This window comes from Crocuta crocuta, unplaced genomic scaffold (genome assembly GCF_008692635.1).
Source record: "Crocuta crocuta isolate KB4526 unplaced genomic scaffold, BGI_CrCroc_1.0 scaffold97, whole genome shotgun sequence".
Classification (NCBI taxonomy): domain Eukaryota; kingdom Metazoa; phylum Chordata; class Mammalia; order Carnivora; family Hyaenidae; genus Crocuta; species Crocuta crocuta.
This window is the reverse complement of record NW_027531999.1, coordinates 8,985,051-9,002,879: the sequence shown is the minus strand read 5'-3', so window position 1 is coordinate 9,002,879 and position 17,829 is coordinate 8,985,051. Positions and strand designations below refer to the sequence as shown.

The window sequence follows — 17,829 nt, the reverse complement described above, 5'->3', positions numbered from 1 at the left end:
CAAGCATCTAACTGGTGCCAGGCACATGGCAGGTGAATGAATAAATATGGTAAATACCAAATGTTTCTTAGTCACAGGTAGCTGAAATTAAAGTACAAGAATGTCTCATGTTGTTGTGTATTTACCATGAGCAAATCTTTTGTCTGCTTTTTCCATGAAATGACATTTCTCCCTAACTGACCTCTAGCTTCCCTCTCTTCTGTCGCTTTTACAAATGGCTGCAGGTTCACATTGATGACAGTTCTCGACCTCACAGGTACTTCCGGAATACTCCAGGCTGTGATGCCTCCTGAAGGAGGAGCATAACAGCATTAATCTTAGTTCACCCCTCTCCTCCCCAAGCGCCAAGAAGCCAGTGCTGTTACTACTATTATTATTTTTTTTTTACCAAAAAGGAGTAGCATGGTGTTTTAGAGCCAGCTTACCCTTTGAAGCCCAGGTTGACAGGCCAGGGTTAGTGGAGAGTAATCTGGTAGGGAGAATGTTGATGAGTTGACAGTGTGAGTGGATGTTCAGGTGTGGTTTTTTCCTCCTTCATGCTGCTGGCTGCAATGGCTACGAGCCAAAGCTTGAGTTTTGGTTTCATGGTGGAAAAAATAACCTGAGTTCGTGCAAAAAGTTGTGCTTTCTGATTGTGGGAAGTTGAAATTGGGACTATTTAGAGGAATGTAGTATGAGCAGTGTGTGTTGAAGATGGGGGTGTGACCTCTGCCCCCACACCCCCTTACTCACCATTCACCTCTGCAGTGCCCAGCCTCACCTGGGGTAAGGAGGGGTGTGCCAGGCCTAAATGCCACCACCCCAGCTCCTTGGGCCAGGCCCCGCCGAGCACCCACAGCTGCTGAATGAAAGCCGTGCACCTGAATGTATGCGAGGCCTGAATCACCATAGTGTTCACCTGAAACTAATAGTACACTGTATTGTTCTCTGGAATTTAAATAAAGAAGCTCTTCGCCTGGCCTGCAGCAGGTCCACAAGGCTGGTCAGCTTCGTCCTCAGCCAGAAAAGGTAGGAAGCCGCCCTCCCCGCCAGGCTCTCTGTTCTACCCCTTTCCTGTCCGCTTCTGCTGGGCCCTGTGGAAAACTCGTTCTGCTGTAAGTGAGCGCCCCAGCCTTTTACCCTCTTCATAGGCTGTTCCTCCAAGACTTTCTGTTTCTCCCTCTTCGTCTCCAAGGATAAACAGATCTTTGGGGCCCTTCCTAGAGGAAGCTCTGCCCCCTGCTCAGCTCTGCTTTGCTGATTCCAGACACCTTTTCACTGTTTGTACAGAAGCCCTCCCTCTCCCGTGGGGGCAGGCCACCTGCTGAACCCCACCCTCTCGTTCTTTGGGACACTCGGGGACTTGGTTTGGTGTCACTCCTGCACCCTGATGGAGGTCTTCAGTACCTTTCTCTTCACATCCTCACAGCCCACGTCCAGTGGCCTTCACTTCCACACCGGAGTTGTTACCAGAGGGAACTTTTCTGATGATAAATACCTTCTCTCCTGTGGTGGGTCCTCGCTTGTCCTTCTGGTTGTCTTGCTCACGTGCTCCCCGCATACCTGTTGGGTAAGAGATGGCCCTGCCCAGTCAGTCACTTGACCCTCAGTGTTGTTCTTACCATTCCCACACCACATGGTGTTCGGTTCATCTGCTTCTCTTGAGGTTATTTCTGACCCCCATCAAAGCCGATCACTCCCTCCCCTGAACCCCTGGGCTAACGTTTGGAGGATATTAGTATATTCAGAAAAGAAACTGGCAAAGGTTAAATCTGTGTCTTCTTCCCCCTCAAAAAGTATGGTGTAGTGATGTAGATGGTAGGGGAAATAATTATTATAGAAATTCTGTTGTAGACACTCTTCCAAAATTTAGTCTTGTAACTTAAACAAACAAACCAAAAAGCAACCTGGGGCACCTGGGTGGCTCAGACAGTTAAGCATCTGACTTTGGCTCAGGTCATGATCTCACAGCTCCTGAGTTTGAGCCCCACATCAGACTCTGATGTCAGCACAGAGCCTGCTTTGGATCCTCTGTCCGTCTTCTCTCTCTGCCCCCCTCTGCATGCTCTGTCTCTCAAAATAAACTTAAAAACATTACCAGCATAGGGGTGCCTGGGTGGCTCAGTCGGTTAAGCGTCTGACTTCGGCTCAGGTCATGATTTCACGGTTCGTGGTTTCGAGCCGCGCGTCTGGCTCTGTGCTGACAGCTAGCTAAGAGCCTGGAGCCTATTTCAGATTCTCTGTCTCCCTCTCTCTCTCTGACCCTCCCCTGGTCACACTGTCTCTCTCTCTCTCTCAGAAATAAATTAAAAAAAAATTACCAACATAGTATATACACATAATTAAAAATAATAAACATGTTTATGATGAAAAGCAACCATTCCCTCTTCACCTCCAGCCTTGAACTGCAGTGTCAGTCATTTTTAAATGTTTGGTTTTTAGTTTCTCTGATGGTTACTGCCATATATCGAAGTCCTATAGTTCAGTCTCAAGTAGGACTAGTGAAAAATAGTTTCTAAAATAAGGAAGTCATAAGTAACACTGAATTACCATTACCATTTTCATTATGAAAGTTATTGAAGACAAATGCCTTTGTGATGATACTGAGTCATTTTCAGTGACTTTCATCCCACTTTCTCTTTTAGTGTTAGGAATGGAATTTTTAAAATACACTTTTGTATATTGTTTTTGTATATTTTAATAGCACAAAATTGATGTTTTCCCAACCCTGTGTGTTTTGTGTTTTTTAAAAATCTTTTGCCTCTTGAGGCCATTTGTTTTTTTTCATTGCATGAGGATACAGTATGGAAAGTTTATAGCACCTCATTTACAAAACCATCTGAGTACTTTGTGTAGCTCTTAAAAGCTACAGCTTATTCTTTGAGTCTTATCTCAGGAGGTGGGCTTAGAATGAGCCCGTGTCTCTACTCTCAGCCAGTGTTACAGGAAAGGTTACTGAGGAGAGGTGTACTTTTTGAAAAAAAGCACTCTAGATACCTCATTTTAGAGTGCAAAATGGCTGCCTGTGGTTGAAAATAAGTTGGTAGGTAGAGACTTTAGTGCACTTAATTAAAGTACTGTGCTGAAAGAAACTGTAGCAATTATATATTATTAACCTAAGAGGTGCCAAGGCTTTGAAGTTATTTGCTATGGCCCATTATTTTCCTTGATTGCATGCCATCTGAGATGGAGCTGGGCTGTTCAGTTATGTCGGCATTTAGAAGAAGAGCAGATAGTAAACCCCAGTGCAAAATGAAGATCTTTGGAACTCTGTGCTGCGTACTCCAGCTACTGGCAAAGTGAATCCACTCTTTTGCTGCTGCAGTTACTCTGTGATTATGCTACTTTCCCTGCCCACTCCCCACTCAGACATTATTTAGTTTATTAGAAAATATATGTTGTATGTGTCAACTAAAAACGGAGTATCATTTTGGGACTTAAATGGAGGAGGATTTTAGACCGAAGTGGAAGAATACAGAAATTGAGGATCTCAGAAGAGCAGTGTCGGGTCCATTAATGTAAGAAAACCAGGCTTTGCCAGTGTAGGGCTCAGAAGTGCGTACACGTGTGGTAGGCAGCAGGGCATCTCTGGCTAAGAAGAGATCAAAATGTACTTTTCTTTATTAATAGCTCTGCAAAGTGGCAGAGGGTTTCAGTGAAAAGAATAAAATAAGGTTCTAGATCTGATTTTTATCATTTTAAGCTGTACTCCGCTACAGTTATTAAATAGAAAAGGTTTCCTGAGTACCCATGACATGCTTGACAGCTAAAATTTGACAGCTAAAAATGACTAGGAATCAAATAAGTCATTCCCTTCATTCTACAAAACTCGAGAGGCCAAGAGACTTATATAAGTGACCTTGGACAGATCCCCACATAAGTATGTCTGCTACATTTTAGATTTTAAAAAAATTATCTATTTTGAGGGGCATCTGGGTGGCTCAGTTGGTTAAGTGTTCAACTTCAGCTCAGGTCATGATCTCATGGTTCAGATTTCTGGGTTCAAGCCCTGCGTCGGGCGCTGTGCTCAGCCGGCTCAGCCTGGAGCCTGTTTCAGATTCTGTATCTCCCTCTCTCTCTGACCCTCCCCTCTTCATGTTGTCTCTCTCTCTCTCTCTCTCTCTCTCAGAAATAAATAAAGCATAAAACAAATTAATAAATTATTTATTTTGTGAGAACATTCATGCATTCCTGCATGTGGGGAGGGGCGGAGAGAGAATCCCAAGGCAAGATCATGACCTGAGCCCAAATCAAGAGTCAGAGGCTTAATCGACTGAGCCACCCAGGCGTTACATTTTACTTTTATTAGCTCTGAACATTTAAGTACATTTTAATATTCATTAGAACTTGTTATTGTAGTTCCATCTGATGATATTGATGAAATTTGGGGATGATGGGGGGGGGCGGTTCGTGAGGTCCAGAGCCAACGACCAAGAAAGAATTCTTAAAGATGTCTTTGTGAAAAGGTGATTTTATTGAAGCATGGGGACAGGGCCCATGGGCAGGAAGAGCTGTGCTGCAAGTGGGGTGACTGTTTCATGGAGTCAGGGGAGATAAAGTCAAGAGGGAGTTTCCAAAGAGACTTTCACATGCTCGAGACTTACTGGAGGCCTAGCTGTTGTCAAGCCAAGGTGGTTTTCCCCGCTAGCAAAACATTAAGATAGTAGAGCGTTCCTACTGGCCATTGGTAGCATTGCCTTTTTCTGGTAGACTGGTGGAGACTCTTAGCACTTTAACCATTTGCTCTTTTGTCCTTTCCTGTTTTGGGGTAGCCTGGAGTGTCCAAGGACTATCCCGTATATGCTACCGGGGAGAGCGGGGTGCTGTCAGCCTGCCTTTGCCCTCATTTTGCCCCACGCTCCCTCATCACTATTCTAGAGAGTTCTGTTGTACATTGGGAAGCGAAAGCCTTTGTCTGTTTACTAAAAAAACATGTATTATTTACTGTGTTCAAGGCACTCTGTTGTTACTTTTTAAGATATGGCCTGTTAGTTTAATATGAAAGTTCGTGTTCAAACCGAGACCAGAGTCTTTCCTTGGCTTCTCTGATCTTTTGGTTTTCCCATGTGGAAATTATCAAGCCACTGTAGAAAATGCTTAATGGTGCACATATATAGGAAGTATGTGTGAAAAGGCTTATAGAACTGTTTGTCTGGAATTGCCCAGTTTAGTGGTGCGAGAGAAAATTCTATTTTTCTTCTTTCCTCTACACTCAGTACCTCTGTCTACCAAATGTGTGGTGATTTTTCTGACCCCAAGGAATTCTTAGCAGCTAGGTGTCCTACAATCTAGCTCATTTGTGTCCTAGGATTTAACTCAGGTGTGACACTCTCTATCTGGAGAGAGTGTTAGATCCCTCAGGGTAAGGGCCCAGCCCTACAAGGCTGCCTCCACTTCAGATGTCAGTTCCAAGTCCAGGTTGCCACCTTGGCTTCTGACAGACCAGCTATGAATTGGAAGTTCCATTGACTATACTTTTCCCCACCCACCCCCCAGCAAACACTTGATCCTTTACTAGAGTGGCTTATAGAACTCAGGAAGCCATTTATTTAGTGGATCTATCATAAAAGGCTCTCAGAAAGAGCCAGTTGACAGAGCTGCACAGAGCCAGGTATGGGCAGAGGGGCTTGGAGCTTCCATGCCTTTTCCAGGTACGTCATTCTTCCAGCACCTCCACAGGCTCCCCAACCTGGGAGCTCACCACATTCCTTCCCTTGGGGTTTTTATTCAAGGCTTCATTACATAGACATGATTGATTAAATCATTGGCCTTTGATCGATTTCACCTCCATTCCTCTCCCCTCCCTAGAGGTGGGGCGGTGGGGCGCGGTTGAAAGTTCCAACCCCCATGAAGTGCCTGATTTAAGCATCGGGATCAGTTTAGGCTCAGGTCAGGATCTCGTGGCTTTGTGGGTTTGAGCCCTGCATCAGGCTCTGTGCTGGCAGAGGGAAGCCTGCTTGGGATTTTCTCCCCCTCTCTTTCTGCCCCTCCCCCAGTGTCACTCTTTCTCTCTCAAAATAAACAAATTAAAAAAAAAAGTTCCAACCCTGAAATCAAGTAATTGGTTCCCCTGGCAACCAGTTCCCAACCACTGGGGCATTCCAGAAGTCACCCCATTAATGTAAACTTAGGTGTGGTTGAAAGGGACTTATGAATGTAGAAGACACTCCTTTCACCTTTTTTGCTTCTATCACTTAGGAAATTCCAAGGGTTTTAGGAACTGTGTGCTGGGAATGTTGGATAAAGACTACAATATATATTTCTTTTTATAAATCACAATTTCTCAAGTAGCAGCTAGTCAATGTTTAAATTTAAATACGTTAGGGGTTATGGGACCCTCCTATTTACAGTGGGTTGGTCAGAAGCCCAGGTGACAACCTGGATTTGCAGGCCGTATCTCAAGTGGGATCGATTTTAAAGGACTGAGCCCTTAAGCCTGTGGGATCTGATGCTACCTCTAGATAGTTGACTACTTAAATTTATTTATTTTTTAAATATAATTTATTGTCAAATTGGCTTACATACAACACCCAGTGCTCATCCCAGCAGGTGCCCTCCTCAATGCCCATCACTCATTTTCCCCTTCCCCTACCACCCATTCACCCTCAGTTTGTTTTCTGTATTTAAAAGTCTCTTATGGTTTGCCTCCTTCCCTCTCTGTTACTGTTTTTTCCCCTTCCCTTCCTCTGTGGACTTCTGTTAAATTTCTCAAGATCCACATATGAGTGAAAACATAAGATATCTGTCCTCTGATTTATTTCACTCGGCATACTTTCCAGTTTCATCCACGTTGCAACAAATGACATGATTTCATTCTTTCTCATTGCCACTGGCTACTTAAATAATTTTTGGGGGGCGTCTATATGGCTCAGTCAGTTAAGCGTCCAACTTCGGCTCAGGTCATGATCTTGCATTTCGTGGTTCGAGTCCCATACTGGGCTCTGCTGACAGCTGGGAGCCTGGAGCCGGCTTCAGATTCTGTGTCTCCCTGTCTCTCCCCTCCCCCACAGGTGCTGTCTGTCTCTCTCAAAAATAACATTAAAAAAAGAAGGCTCATTGTAGTGTAATGGTTAAGATAGTTGACCCGCTCTGCCACATACTCTCTGTGTGACTTTGGCAAATCTAATCTTGTTTTCTCATCAATACACAAGAGGATAATAAACGGACATGCCAGAGAGTTGCGATGAGACCTAGTTAAATAATGTAGTGCTCATGTACTTAGCCTAGAGCCTAGAATATAGTGAATGCTCAATAAACTGATGCTGTTAATATTGGGATGGTGAGGTACTGAGAATTTAGTATAGAAAATACATTGCAGAGCATTCTAGCTGAATTAAGGTTAGAGTAGGAGTACAGAGTCTAAGTACTGATCTTGAGCCTTGAGGGAAAGAAGATGTGACATTGAAAAGTTTTGAGATTTACAAGATCCAGGCTTTCTCACTATGCCTATAGTTGGTCAGTTTTGGGGAACAGGCTTCTGGCTCATTTCCCACGTTGTTCTTTCTTCTTCACAGAGTTTCACAGACAAATAAATGCCCAGGAGAAGTAGGCAGGGAGTTCCCGTGCATGACGTGGGGAACTGTGGCTTACAGAGAGTCAGAGGACTGCATCAAGCTGATGAGCACGTGTGTCCCCTGTGTAAGTGGTCTAACTCCACTGCTGACCTTCAGCTAGTTCTGACCCCGCAGGAACAGAGCATTAGTAAACTAGTCTAGATGTTCTGTGAAATAGCCACATTTCTAGTACTGGTTCATTTAATTTTTTTTTTCCGCAGAAGCATCTTATTTATATACATGTATTCCATCCCTAAAAAAAGAATGTCAGGATTTTTCCTTCTGTATGCTTTCATCTTACTTCTTCATGGTCCATGATGGAAGCTGAGGTTGTCAGTCCAATGAAACCAAACTGGCCAGATGGGAGCAGATGATTCTGTCATTTTTCTAGATTTTGAGTTGCACACCAAATCTAGAGCTGATCACTCCACACTTGTTTAACCTGCTCTTAAGGTTCACAACATTTTCCCCAGCTCTGTGATCATCAGTGATTTCAAATTCACCAATGTAACCATGCTTCCTCATCACAGCTTGAAACCGGACGATGATATTGGAGCATGGCCTAATAAGTTGGCATTTGCCTCTCTTTGCAGCATTGTTAATGCTCTTGAGAGTGTCTGCCAAAACATTCATGAGTACCAATATGGTGGCACAGAAAGATGACTCATTTTGTTTAACGCTGTGTACATACTATAGAGACTGTGTTGGTGCATAGGAAGGAATGATGATTTCTTTTTTGAAAGCAACATTTCCCAGTATCTTCCAAAGAATGCTAACTCTGTGAGTTGTTAATTTGGAATTATTTGAGAAGAAGATTCTGTAGTCAAACAGCTTTAGGGAATCTTGATTCTGTGACCAGGTATGATCAGAAAATACTTCACTCTGGATATGATTTGCCGAACTTACTTGATCAGAGAACCCTATTCGCATAGAACATGTACGGACCTCTCCTTGTTACCACACAATGTGCGTGGCCATATTCTGGGCAGTGGTGGTAGGAGTGGACTGATTTGGTAGATCTCTGTTTATACAACAGATGTCAACTGAATGTTAATTAACACTAAAGAGATCATTATAAGTTACTCTTTTGTAATGTAAATGAAACCCTTGAATTGTCCATTTTTGACAGGGTCAGATTTTCTGGTTTTAAATAAGAGATCTGGACACAATAAAGCCTGCTACTAGAACATATGTGCTATTTTGATTTAGTTTCCATAGGAATAAATATTGAGATTACTTTTGTTTGGGGAATTAGGCTAATGTGCCCCATAACAATTTGTGCAGCCAAATTTAGGGAAGATAATAGTGTGAGAACCAAGGCCACTAGAGCTATACTTAGGAGAATAATGTTTGGGCATGCCAATTGTGGTCTCATATTTACTACCACTACATTGTTAATGGCTTGTTTTTTTGGAACAAAGGGATATTTTCACTCTCATCAGTGAAATCTGTGTACTGTCTAGGGAGGAGGTGAAAGAAAATTCCTCCAAAATAAATTGGTGCTCTCAAGAATTCCATTGGTAACCTCAATTTACCTTGCCTGCTCTTTCAGATGTGTCTTAAAATAGCATGATTTCCCACAGTCCTATTGAAATTATGGTGTTCTCCACTTAGTAAAATGTTTCTGCATTAGATTCCATTTAATTGCATTTTCATGTGTCTTTATTCTGAGCCTCAAATTCAATTTGGGAGCACAGTTAACTAATACAGATCTTTCTGGGTACTTCATTTTGGTTAGAATTCGGATTTGGGGGAGGGAAATAGAGTTTTTTCCCTTGATTTGCAAAGGTATTTCTAGATATTAATACAGAAATCCGAGAACAAGAAGACACAGAAGGCCCACCCACCTGCCACTTAATATATTTCAGAGACTGAGAAAAAGAAAGGTTTGGTTGCATACATGGTCTGGTGGTGCCTCATCCTCTGCGCAGCTGCTATGCTGTGATAAGAAAGTGGAGCTCAATTTATGCTGACCTTGTATCTAACCAAAGTTTATCCTACAAACTATTGGAGGAATAAAGGAAGAACTTCCTGTGAAATACAGCCAATGTTGGCCTTTAAAGGGTTGGGAAATGAAAATCTGTGAGCATGACGCATACTTGCAGGGTAGCGGTGGGGGTGGGGGTGCCTAACAGGATTTCCTGTGCTGGAAAGGAAGCTTGTTTGAAGCCTTTTAATTCATTCAGAAATGTGGAGACCAATATGGCCGTGAAAAGCTTGGTTTTGCAGTTATGGAATCTAATCTAATACAGTCAGCTCAGTACATCCCATTGTTAATTTATAAGAAAATTATGCATTCTGTATTCATTCCAAGCACTCATAATGTTATCTTGAATGGGAACATTTTCCTTGAACATCTCCTGTATTCCTTTCTGATAATTTTAAAGTGTAATTCTGCCAGATAAATGGACACTTCGCTGGACACTTTAGTCTCTGTTCCTGTATGGGAAATTTCCTCAAATTAAAATTTAGATTATGCAGAGTTTTAAACTGGATATGTTAAAAATTTTAAAAGATTTATGTAGCATTACATAAATACTATAGAATTGAAATAGACACCAAAAAATACACAGAATCATTTGTGGTGCTGTGTAAATCAAGACTCAAAGCAACAGTTATAAGCTAATAAATGTCTATTGGTATTTTAGTTCATCTTTTTGGAATCTTCATATTTACCATTTTTTTAAAGTTTATTAATTTAATTTTAGAGAAACAGAAACAGTATCAGCTGGGGAGGGGTAGAGAGAGAAAGAGGGAAAGAGAGAGAGAATCTTAAGCAGGCTTTGCAGTGTCAGCCCAGAGCCAGAAGCAGGGTTTAAACTCATGAGACCATGAGATCATGACCTGAGATGAAACCTACAGTCTGGGGCTTAACTTGACTGAACCACCCCGGTGCCGCCATATTTACTATTGTTAGATATGGCTTTAAAACTTTGTTTTAAATATTTAAAAAAAAAAAGTTTCTTTGAGAAAGAGAGAGCACAAGCAGGGGAGGGGCAGAGAGATAGGGAGAGAGAGAGAAAATCCCAGGCCGGCTCCGCACCATCAGTACAGAGCCCAATTTGGGCTCAAACGCACAAAACAGAGTTGGATGCCCAACTGACTGAGCCACCCAGGCACCCCTAAAACTTTTTTAAGGAAGAAAATGTATTGTGGCGCCTGGGTGGCTCAGTTGGCTAAGCTTCCGACTTTGGCTCCGGTCATGACCTCATGGTTCATGTCTCTCTCTCTCTTTCTCTCTCTCTCTCTCTCTCTCTCTCTCTCTCTCTCTCTCTCTCTGCCCCTATCCCACTTGTACTCTGTGTCTCAGAAATAAACATTCAAAAATGTTTTTTTAAAAAAGGAAACTATATTAAGTAAGATCGAATTCAGGTATAACTTTTGGCAAAAGCAATGCTAAGGAAGCCATACCTGCTTGACTTTCTTGCTTCAGACTGGACTACTTTAGTTGGAAGAGTCTTGAATTTATAGATTTCATTTATTATTGACCACATGTCATCGGTTAAATTTTACTGTAGTTTTTGCTGTCTTATTTAGAACCAACCAGTTGAATTACTGTGATTACAATGAAAATTACTACAGTATAACATGCTACACCTTAAAGTTTCTTTAGAAATCAAGTTTACTTTCTCAAAAATAGGAACCAGATTTGCTATATAATAATATCACAAGTTGCATATTTATTGGCGTGTACCCATGATTTTTTATTATTTTCTACATTGTAAGTAAGACTCTAAGTAGCTATGAAGTATCTTTTTACATTTAAACTATCTCTGCTCTAAAACAAAAACAAAACAAACAAAAAAATGCAACACTCCCCACATAACTATGTTGCAATATATCTAACTTTAGAAATAACTGATGATAAACATGAAATACTGATCTCAATACCAAGTACCAAGGGGGTATTAGTGTCAAAGGACTTTCTGGAACTTGTATAGAAGTCCTTAGCCAGGCTTGTTTATTGTTTTTTAATTTTAGGTGTTGGGAGGAAGCTTGGAAAGAAAAACTATGTAATAAATAATGGTTCGGGGTGGTATACCAGATATACCAATAGATTCCCCATTACCTCCAGTGGACCATTCTCTCTCCTTTGATAAATAAATGTTGGTGATGAGAACAGGTCTCCGTCTGTAGTTGTGAGCTAAGCAAAGCCTTATATCTCCATTTGCCTTTGGGTTTTTTTTTTTTAATTAAAAATAAAGTTACAAAGAAGAAATTATTGTTTAGAATTCTGAGCCATCAAGCTTAAAAAAGAAATCATTGAAAAAAAACCATGCATGCCAAAGGAGGAGGCTTAAAAATAACAGAAGTGGTGGATGTAATGAAACACATCCATTTGATGTTTATAGAATGTGAACTCTCAATCAGACTTAGACACCTTTTTTTGTTAGAGACAGTCATGACCTGCTGGTTTGGTCTATTGCTGTGTGGCCATTGTTCAGACACTTATTTGGTGGGCATTTTTATTATTTATTTTTAAGTTTATTCTGAGAAAGTGCATGTGTGTGAGCATGGAGGGGTGGAGGCGGGGGAGAGAGAGAATGAGAGACAGAGAATGAGAGAGAGAATGAGAATCTCAAACAGGCTTTGTGCTGTCAGCATTGACCCTGATGCAGGGCTGGATCTCCCGAACCAGGCGACCATGACCTGAGCCAATATCAGGAGTCAGAAGCTTAACCAATTGAACCATCCAGGAGCCCCTGTCGGACATTTTAAAAACACTGTGTGCTTGTTATTGTCCTAGGTGCTAAGAATTTATAAATGGGTACAATTAAGGTCCTTATGTTGAGAAATTTCCTAGTTCTTCAAAAGCACTATTCTGAAACGGTCTGTTATTTTCTTCTCTATGCTGAGAGAATGAAGAACCCTGGGACAAATAATTCCAATAGTGGATTAATCGTTAAAGAAAAAGCCGTTCATAGTTTAGCCCCACGCTTAGCCATGCAAGTTGATTTACCCCCCGTTCTCCAAAACAAAGACTTGTTTTGCTGTGTTATCTTGTCTGATCTCATCATGGCTCGTGCGTCCTGAGCTCCCCCATCTTTCTGCCTTCACTGTTGCTTCTTCCTTTCCCTCTCTGTCTGATTTGTACTTGTGCTTTAAGGTGGAGCAAAATTTTGCTTCATCCACATACAGTGTCATTTTTTTCTGGTTGTTTTGCCCCTCGGTGTGCTCTCTCCATAATCCTAGACTATCCGTAGTTGGCATCACACAGTTTTAGCATTTCTTCCTTACTGGTGTGCGCAATACATTTTTAGTCCTACCTTCCCAACTTGATTGAGCTTTGCTGGGAGCTCTTTCTAACCACAGCTTGGATTCCCAACAGCTTTAGGAAGAAACAGAACTAGAGAATGGGAGGGTGCCACAAGAGGGCCTGCGATTAAAAATTAACCAGATTACCATTGAGGATAACCCATATGAGGAATAATCAGCTCTGTAAGTTAGAATTGTTTAAGCCCTGTAATGTGCCAAAATTTATTTTCATATCCTCTTAATGCAGTAACTTGCCTGACATGGTTCTCTGTAAAACTTTAAGTTGGGTTTTGGTGGCTCACTAGATTTATCTTGCAAAGCTGCCTTGCTTGACCTTCATGGTTTTTGAACAATCATCAGGATATTTTACACAATTTCAGGTCTGTAGTTTGTCTGAAATAACCTCCCCCACCCCGGTGAACTATAGGGGATACTTAATGAGCTCATTTTCAAGAGCCATGGATAACAGCAGCAGCAGCAGACGTGTATTGAATGTTTACTATGTGCCGGGCACTGTTACAAGAACAGGATGAGCCTCACAGTATCTCTTGTAAGTAGATACTATCATTATCCAAATATTATATACGGAAACTGAGGCACAGAATGCTGGAGCATCTTGCATAGCATGATCCCAAAGCTTGGCAGAGGGTGGACTGAAGATCCAGACACCAGCAGCCTGACCGCAGATGCCCATGGTCATCTTGCTTCCCTGCCTCCTTCAGAGAGACTGACGTGCTTGTCCAGAAGTCCACCCTAAACTGATTGATGAGATTTGGTTACAGGGTAGCAAGTAGAAAGTAGAGCAGCAGTTTATTTTTCTTTCCACTTCCTTAGATTGCACTTAACTTGATTCTTCACTTTGAGACAAAATGACAGCTGCATGAAGAGGCCTGCACAAATCTAATTGCTTAAAATTAGTTTGCATGTTTATTATTTTTTATTAGGTACTTACTATTTTTGTCACATTTGCTTATTTCCAAGGATAGCAGCCTCATTTTTCTGAAACCAAACGGACTTCTCCTTTCTCTGGATTCTTCTTGTGCTTCTCCTTCTGTCTGCCACTCCGTCATAGACTGTATTATTTTAATCATCTCCATATTAGACAGTAAGCATTTTAAAGATCACATAGTCCTCTCCTTCTCGTATCCATATACAAATGTTTGGGACAGTACTTTTTACAATGTAGGTTTTAATAAGTATTCTGTGTCTGAGAGGATATTAAGATGAAAGTATATGTATGTATGCTAAGTGTGTATATAAAATTTTTGTTCTAGTGGTTTGCATGCATACTCAAAAGTAGAGGGAATAGTATAATAAATCCCCGTGTACCCATACCCAGCTTCAACCACGCTGGTATGTTTTTAAATTGTGAAATCTTACATAGTGAATGTTATGTGCACACAAACACTCTTCAAGGAATAACAATGGAAAATGAGACCCATGTGGTAATTTTATTTCTTAAGAAATAAAGGTTATTCATATACCTGAAGCCCCTGAGATGTGTTCTGTTGTCTCCCACCAGAGAGAACTCTTACCCTTCAGTTGTGAGTTAACTCATTTGTGGCTAAGGTTGCCGCAGTTACTCGTATACCAACACCTGGCTCCTTTCTCTCCTTCAGTGATAAATCTCCCAAGTTTTAGCTGGACATAGGCCTTCCAAAGACTATTTCCCATGTTCCCTTGCAGTTATGTATGGCCCTGTGACAAAGTGTTGGCCACCGTGTGTGAACAGAAGTGATCTGTGCAACTTCTTTGTTGAGTCCTTAGAAGGATTGTGCTCTGTTTTCTTTTTCTCTTGTTGGAATGTGGACATGATAGCAGGAGCCAGAGCAGAGCCTTGGGGACCATCAGACAGAGCCCCGCTGTTGCGGGTGGAAAGTGAAACGGTTTAAGAAGTGGGTTTTGTTCTCCCTGGCCCAGAGGGGGCTATGCGTGGCGCTTTCTTGATCAGTTGGCTTCTGATATGCCCTCGTAAGTTTTGCTTCTATAATGCAGTTTTTAAAAAGATTCTATTTATTTTTGTCAAAGTAATACAGTCACATTTTCAATATCCAAAAAGTATTAAGGTAGAGTGAAAAGTTCCCTCTCGCCCTCCCGGTGTCTATGACCTTCCTTCCACACAGAGGAAACACTGGCACCAATTTTGCTTATATTCTTACAGGGAAGCTGATGTGGCATTATGCATTTTAAATTTAGTTAATTAGATTGTAAAAATTAGAAAAAAAGCTACAGTTCCTAATCAAGAAATGTCTGTGGACCTCCTCTGCTTTTGGCCATGGTTCTGGATTTTACCAAAGTGACAATTCTGCATTGTTAGGTTCTTACTAGAGGGTTGTCAAAAAGAACTCTGAAGCATGCTATGTTCAGTTAACAGAAGAATCTGTTACAATCATTCATCAAAGTCTGGGCAGAGGAGGAGGTAGTGGCTGCCTGTGTCCAAGTTAACTGGCAACTAGGCTGTCACTATTTTTGATTTCCTTAAGAGCTGAGTTAGAGCTGAGCAGAGGAGTCCCAGCATGGTAGTATGGGGTGTTCCACTATCTTGGTAAAGCACCAGCGTGTTTTTGATTTTTTTTTAATGTTTTATTTATTTTTCAGAGAGACAGGGTGAACAGGGAAGGGCAGACAGAGAGAGACACACAGATTCTGAAGTAGGCTTTGGGCTCTGAGCTGTCAGCACAGAGCCTGATGTGGGGCTTGAACTCATGCACTGTGAGAGCCAAAGTTAGATGCTTAACCAACTGAGCCACTCAGGTGCCCCGCACCAGCATGTTTTTGAAAAAGCCATGTGAAGGTACCAGGGCTCATGCAGTTTTACATACTGGGGAGTTTAAAAACCATTCAAAACCTCAAACCCCAGCTTTGATTTATATATAACTCTAAACCAGTAAGTTTAGTAAGTTAGCTTCCTAATCCTAGAACAATGGAGTCAGTACATCCTAAAGGAGAAAAGGGTGCTAGCTATAAATAGACCCACAGACAGATGTGAGAAATGACAGCAGACAGGATGACAACAGAGGAAGGATTTAAGCCTCAGCAGCCTAGGGCCATTAATGGGTGACAGACACTCCCACATAACTCAGTGAGCTCTTTTGCTATGTGGGAGAGGCAACACAGCAAAATGTGATACTTTGTGTTTGGGAGATGTGCCTGAGTCATGGAGATAGCACACGCTCAAGTGCATTGTGTTTTTAAAAGATTATAATCAGTCAGACCCATGGGAGAATGATAACTTGCAGCCTTGAAACTAGAAGGTAAACAACCTAGAAAGAAGACTGAAATTTTCAACTGTGTTACAATTAGTAACTTCTATAACAGGAAAAAAAGAAAAAGAAAAGAAGATAAAACAAGGAAAAGCACAAACTGGGAAAATCAGTTTTGCTATTTATAATAAGCAAAAGTTAATACAACCTAGCGAGGGGTCCCAGAGTTTTTACTGGAAGAGAGATAGGAGTTCCTGCAGTTGATAGGCTTAAAAAAATACAAAGGTGTAGAACTATAGGTAATTTTTTAAAACATGTATTTTTAGTCTTGTTTTAATACTAAATGCATGAGGATAAATGAAAATATAACAGAAAGGCATAGGACTTTGTATAAGTCACTCTGGAAGGATTGTCATTAAAATGAGTGTAAAACATTTCTGATTTTGTTTGTTTCATCTTTTTTGTGCATATGCAAAAGAGGGTAAGAATGTTTAGGTCCCCAGAAAACTTTGCCAAGATTGTCTTATGCCCTTGAGGCAATTTTTCTTAGCTATGTAGGGATCTATGAGAGCATTCTCAGAGGTCCCTGAATTCTCCGTAAATTTGTATTTAAATACTTTAAAAGTTTTCTCTGTGCTTCCAAAGGGGGGTATTTTAGATTACATAATGTTGACATAATGTTGCCTTGCATTTACTCCTCCCCACCAAAAGCTTTATTCAACTCTAATTCACACACCGTATAATTCACCTGTTGCTAGTATAAGTCACCTGTTGCTACATGTACATTTCAGTGATTTCAGTAAACTTATAGAGTTGTGCAGCCACCCCTGCAGTCTGGGGTTTGTGGTTTGGCTCTTCCCAAGATAACGGGGAGGTTCAGTCTAGGTTGAAAACATACCTGTTACCCCCTCCCCCAAATCCCTCCTGTCTTTATTTTGTTCACCCTTGGTCTAGCTGGCTGTTCCAGGTACCGACTGATCTTCAGCCCGGCCCTATAAAGTTGCCTTTTCTCTACATTTCACATAAATGGAATCGAGTGCTCTGTGATCTTTTGGATCTGGCTTCATTTACTTAGCATGATGTTTTGGAGGTTTATCAGGTTGTAGCATGTTAGTAATTCATTTCATTGCTGATCATTGTTCCATTGTATGGACCTGACATTTTGTTTATCCATTCACCTGTTGTTGCACATTGAATTGTTTGCATTCACACTTTTGCTTTTATAATCAAATGATATTAATAACCATTATGAAACTGAAGTTGTGATACAAGGTTTCTCAAGTTGAGGTTTTTCCATTTTTCCAGGACTTTTTCGTATTTAAAAAAATGCATCCATTATTCAAATTTGAGAAAACATTGTTAGGTATGTAAGATTTGTCAGCAGTATCCTAGTGACTGAATTTACCTTCTTTTTAAAGTGTAAGACACTACATTTGAAACCTAAAACAAAAGTGTTAAATGTAACAATATTTGTATCTCTATCTGGTTTGCTTAAAAGCATAGCGAACACAATGTCACTGAAAAGAATTTCTGTGGTCTCTGCCTGGTGAAGTCAGAACAACAATTTGTTACAGTAACCTATCAGTATCACTAGGTGAATTCCTAAAGGAGTGTTCTGTGTCAGAAATTCTTCAGGGGAAATTAGCTATGTCTCACACTTGGCCTCAGTAAATCTCATGATTCTTATATGCATCCAGTGGCCTTCCCTGAATATTCAAAAATAATCCATTTTTTTCCTAGCAGAAACTGACTTGGGGTAACCTAAACAAGGAGGGCAGAACTTACCGAAATTGTAGAACTCTAATTATGGGAGACAGAATTGAAGGAGAATTGAACAA

At 41.1% G+C, this 17,829-nt stretch overlaps 1 protein-coding gene and 1 pseudogene across 1 annotated transcript in view; one reads left to right on the top strand and one right to left on the bottom strand.

Moving 5' to 3' along the window:
- SRGAP1 (SLIT-ROBO Rho GTPase activating protein 1) overlaps positions 1-17,829 on the top strand; it is a 281,502-nt gene that overhangs the window by 44,402 nt on the left and 219,271 nt on the right. The gene's annotated exons all lie outside the window — the stretch shown is intronic.
- LOC144240835 (small ribosomal subunit protein uS8 pseudogene) lies at positions 7,786-8,195 on the bottom strand (annotated as a pseudogene).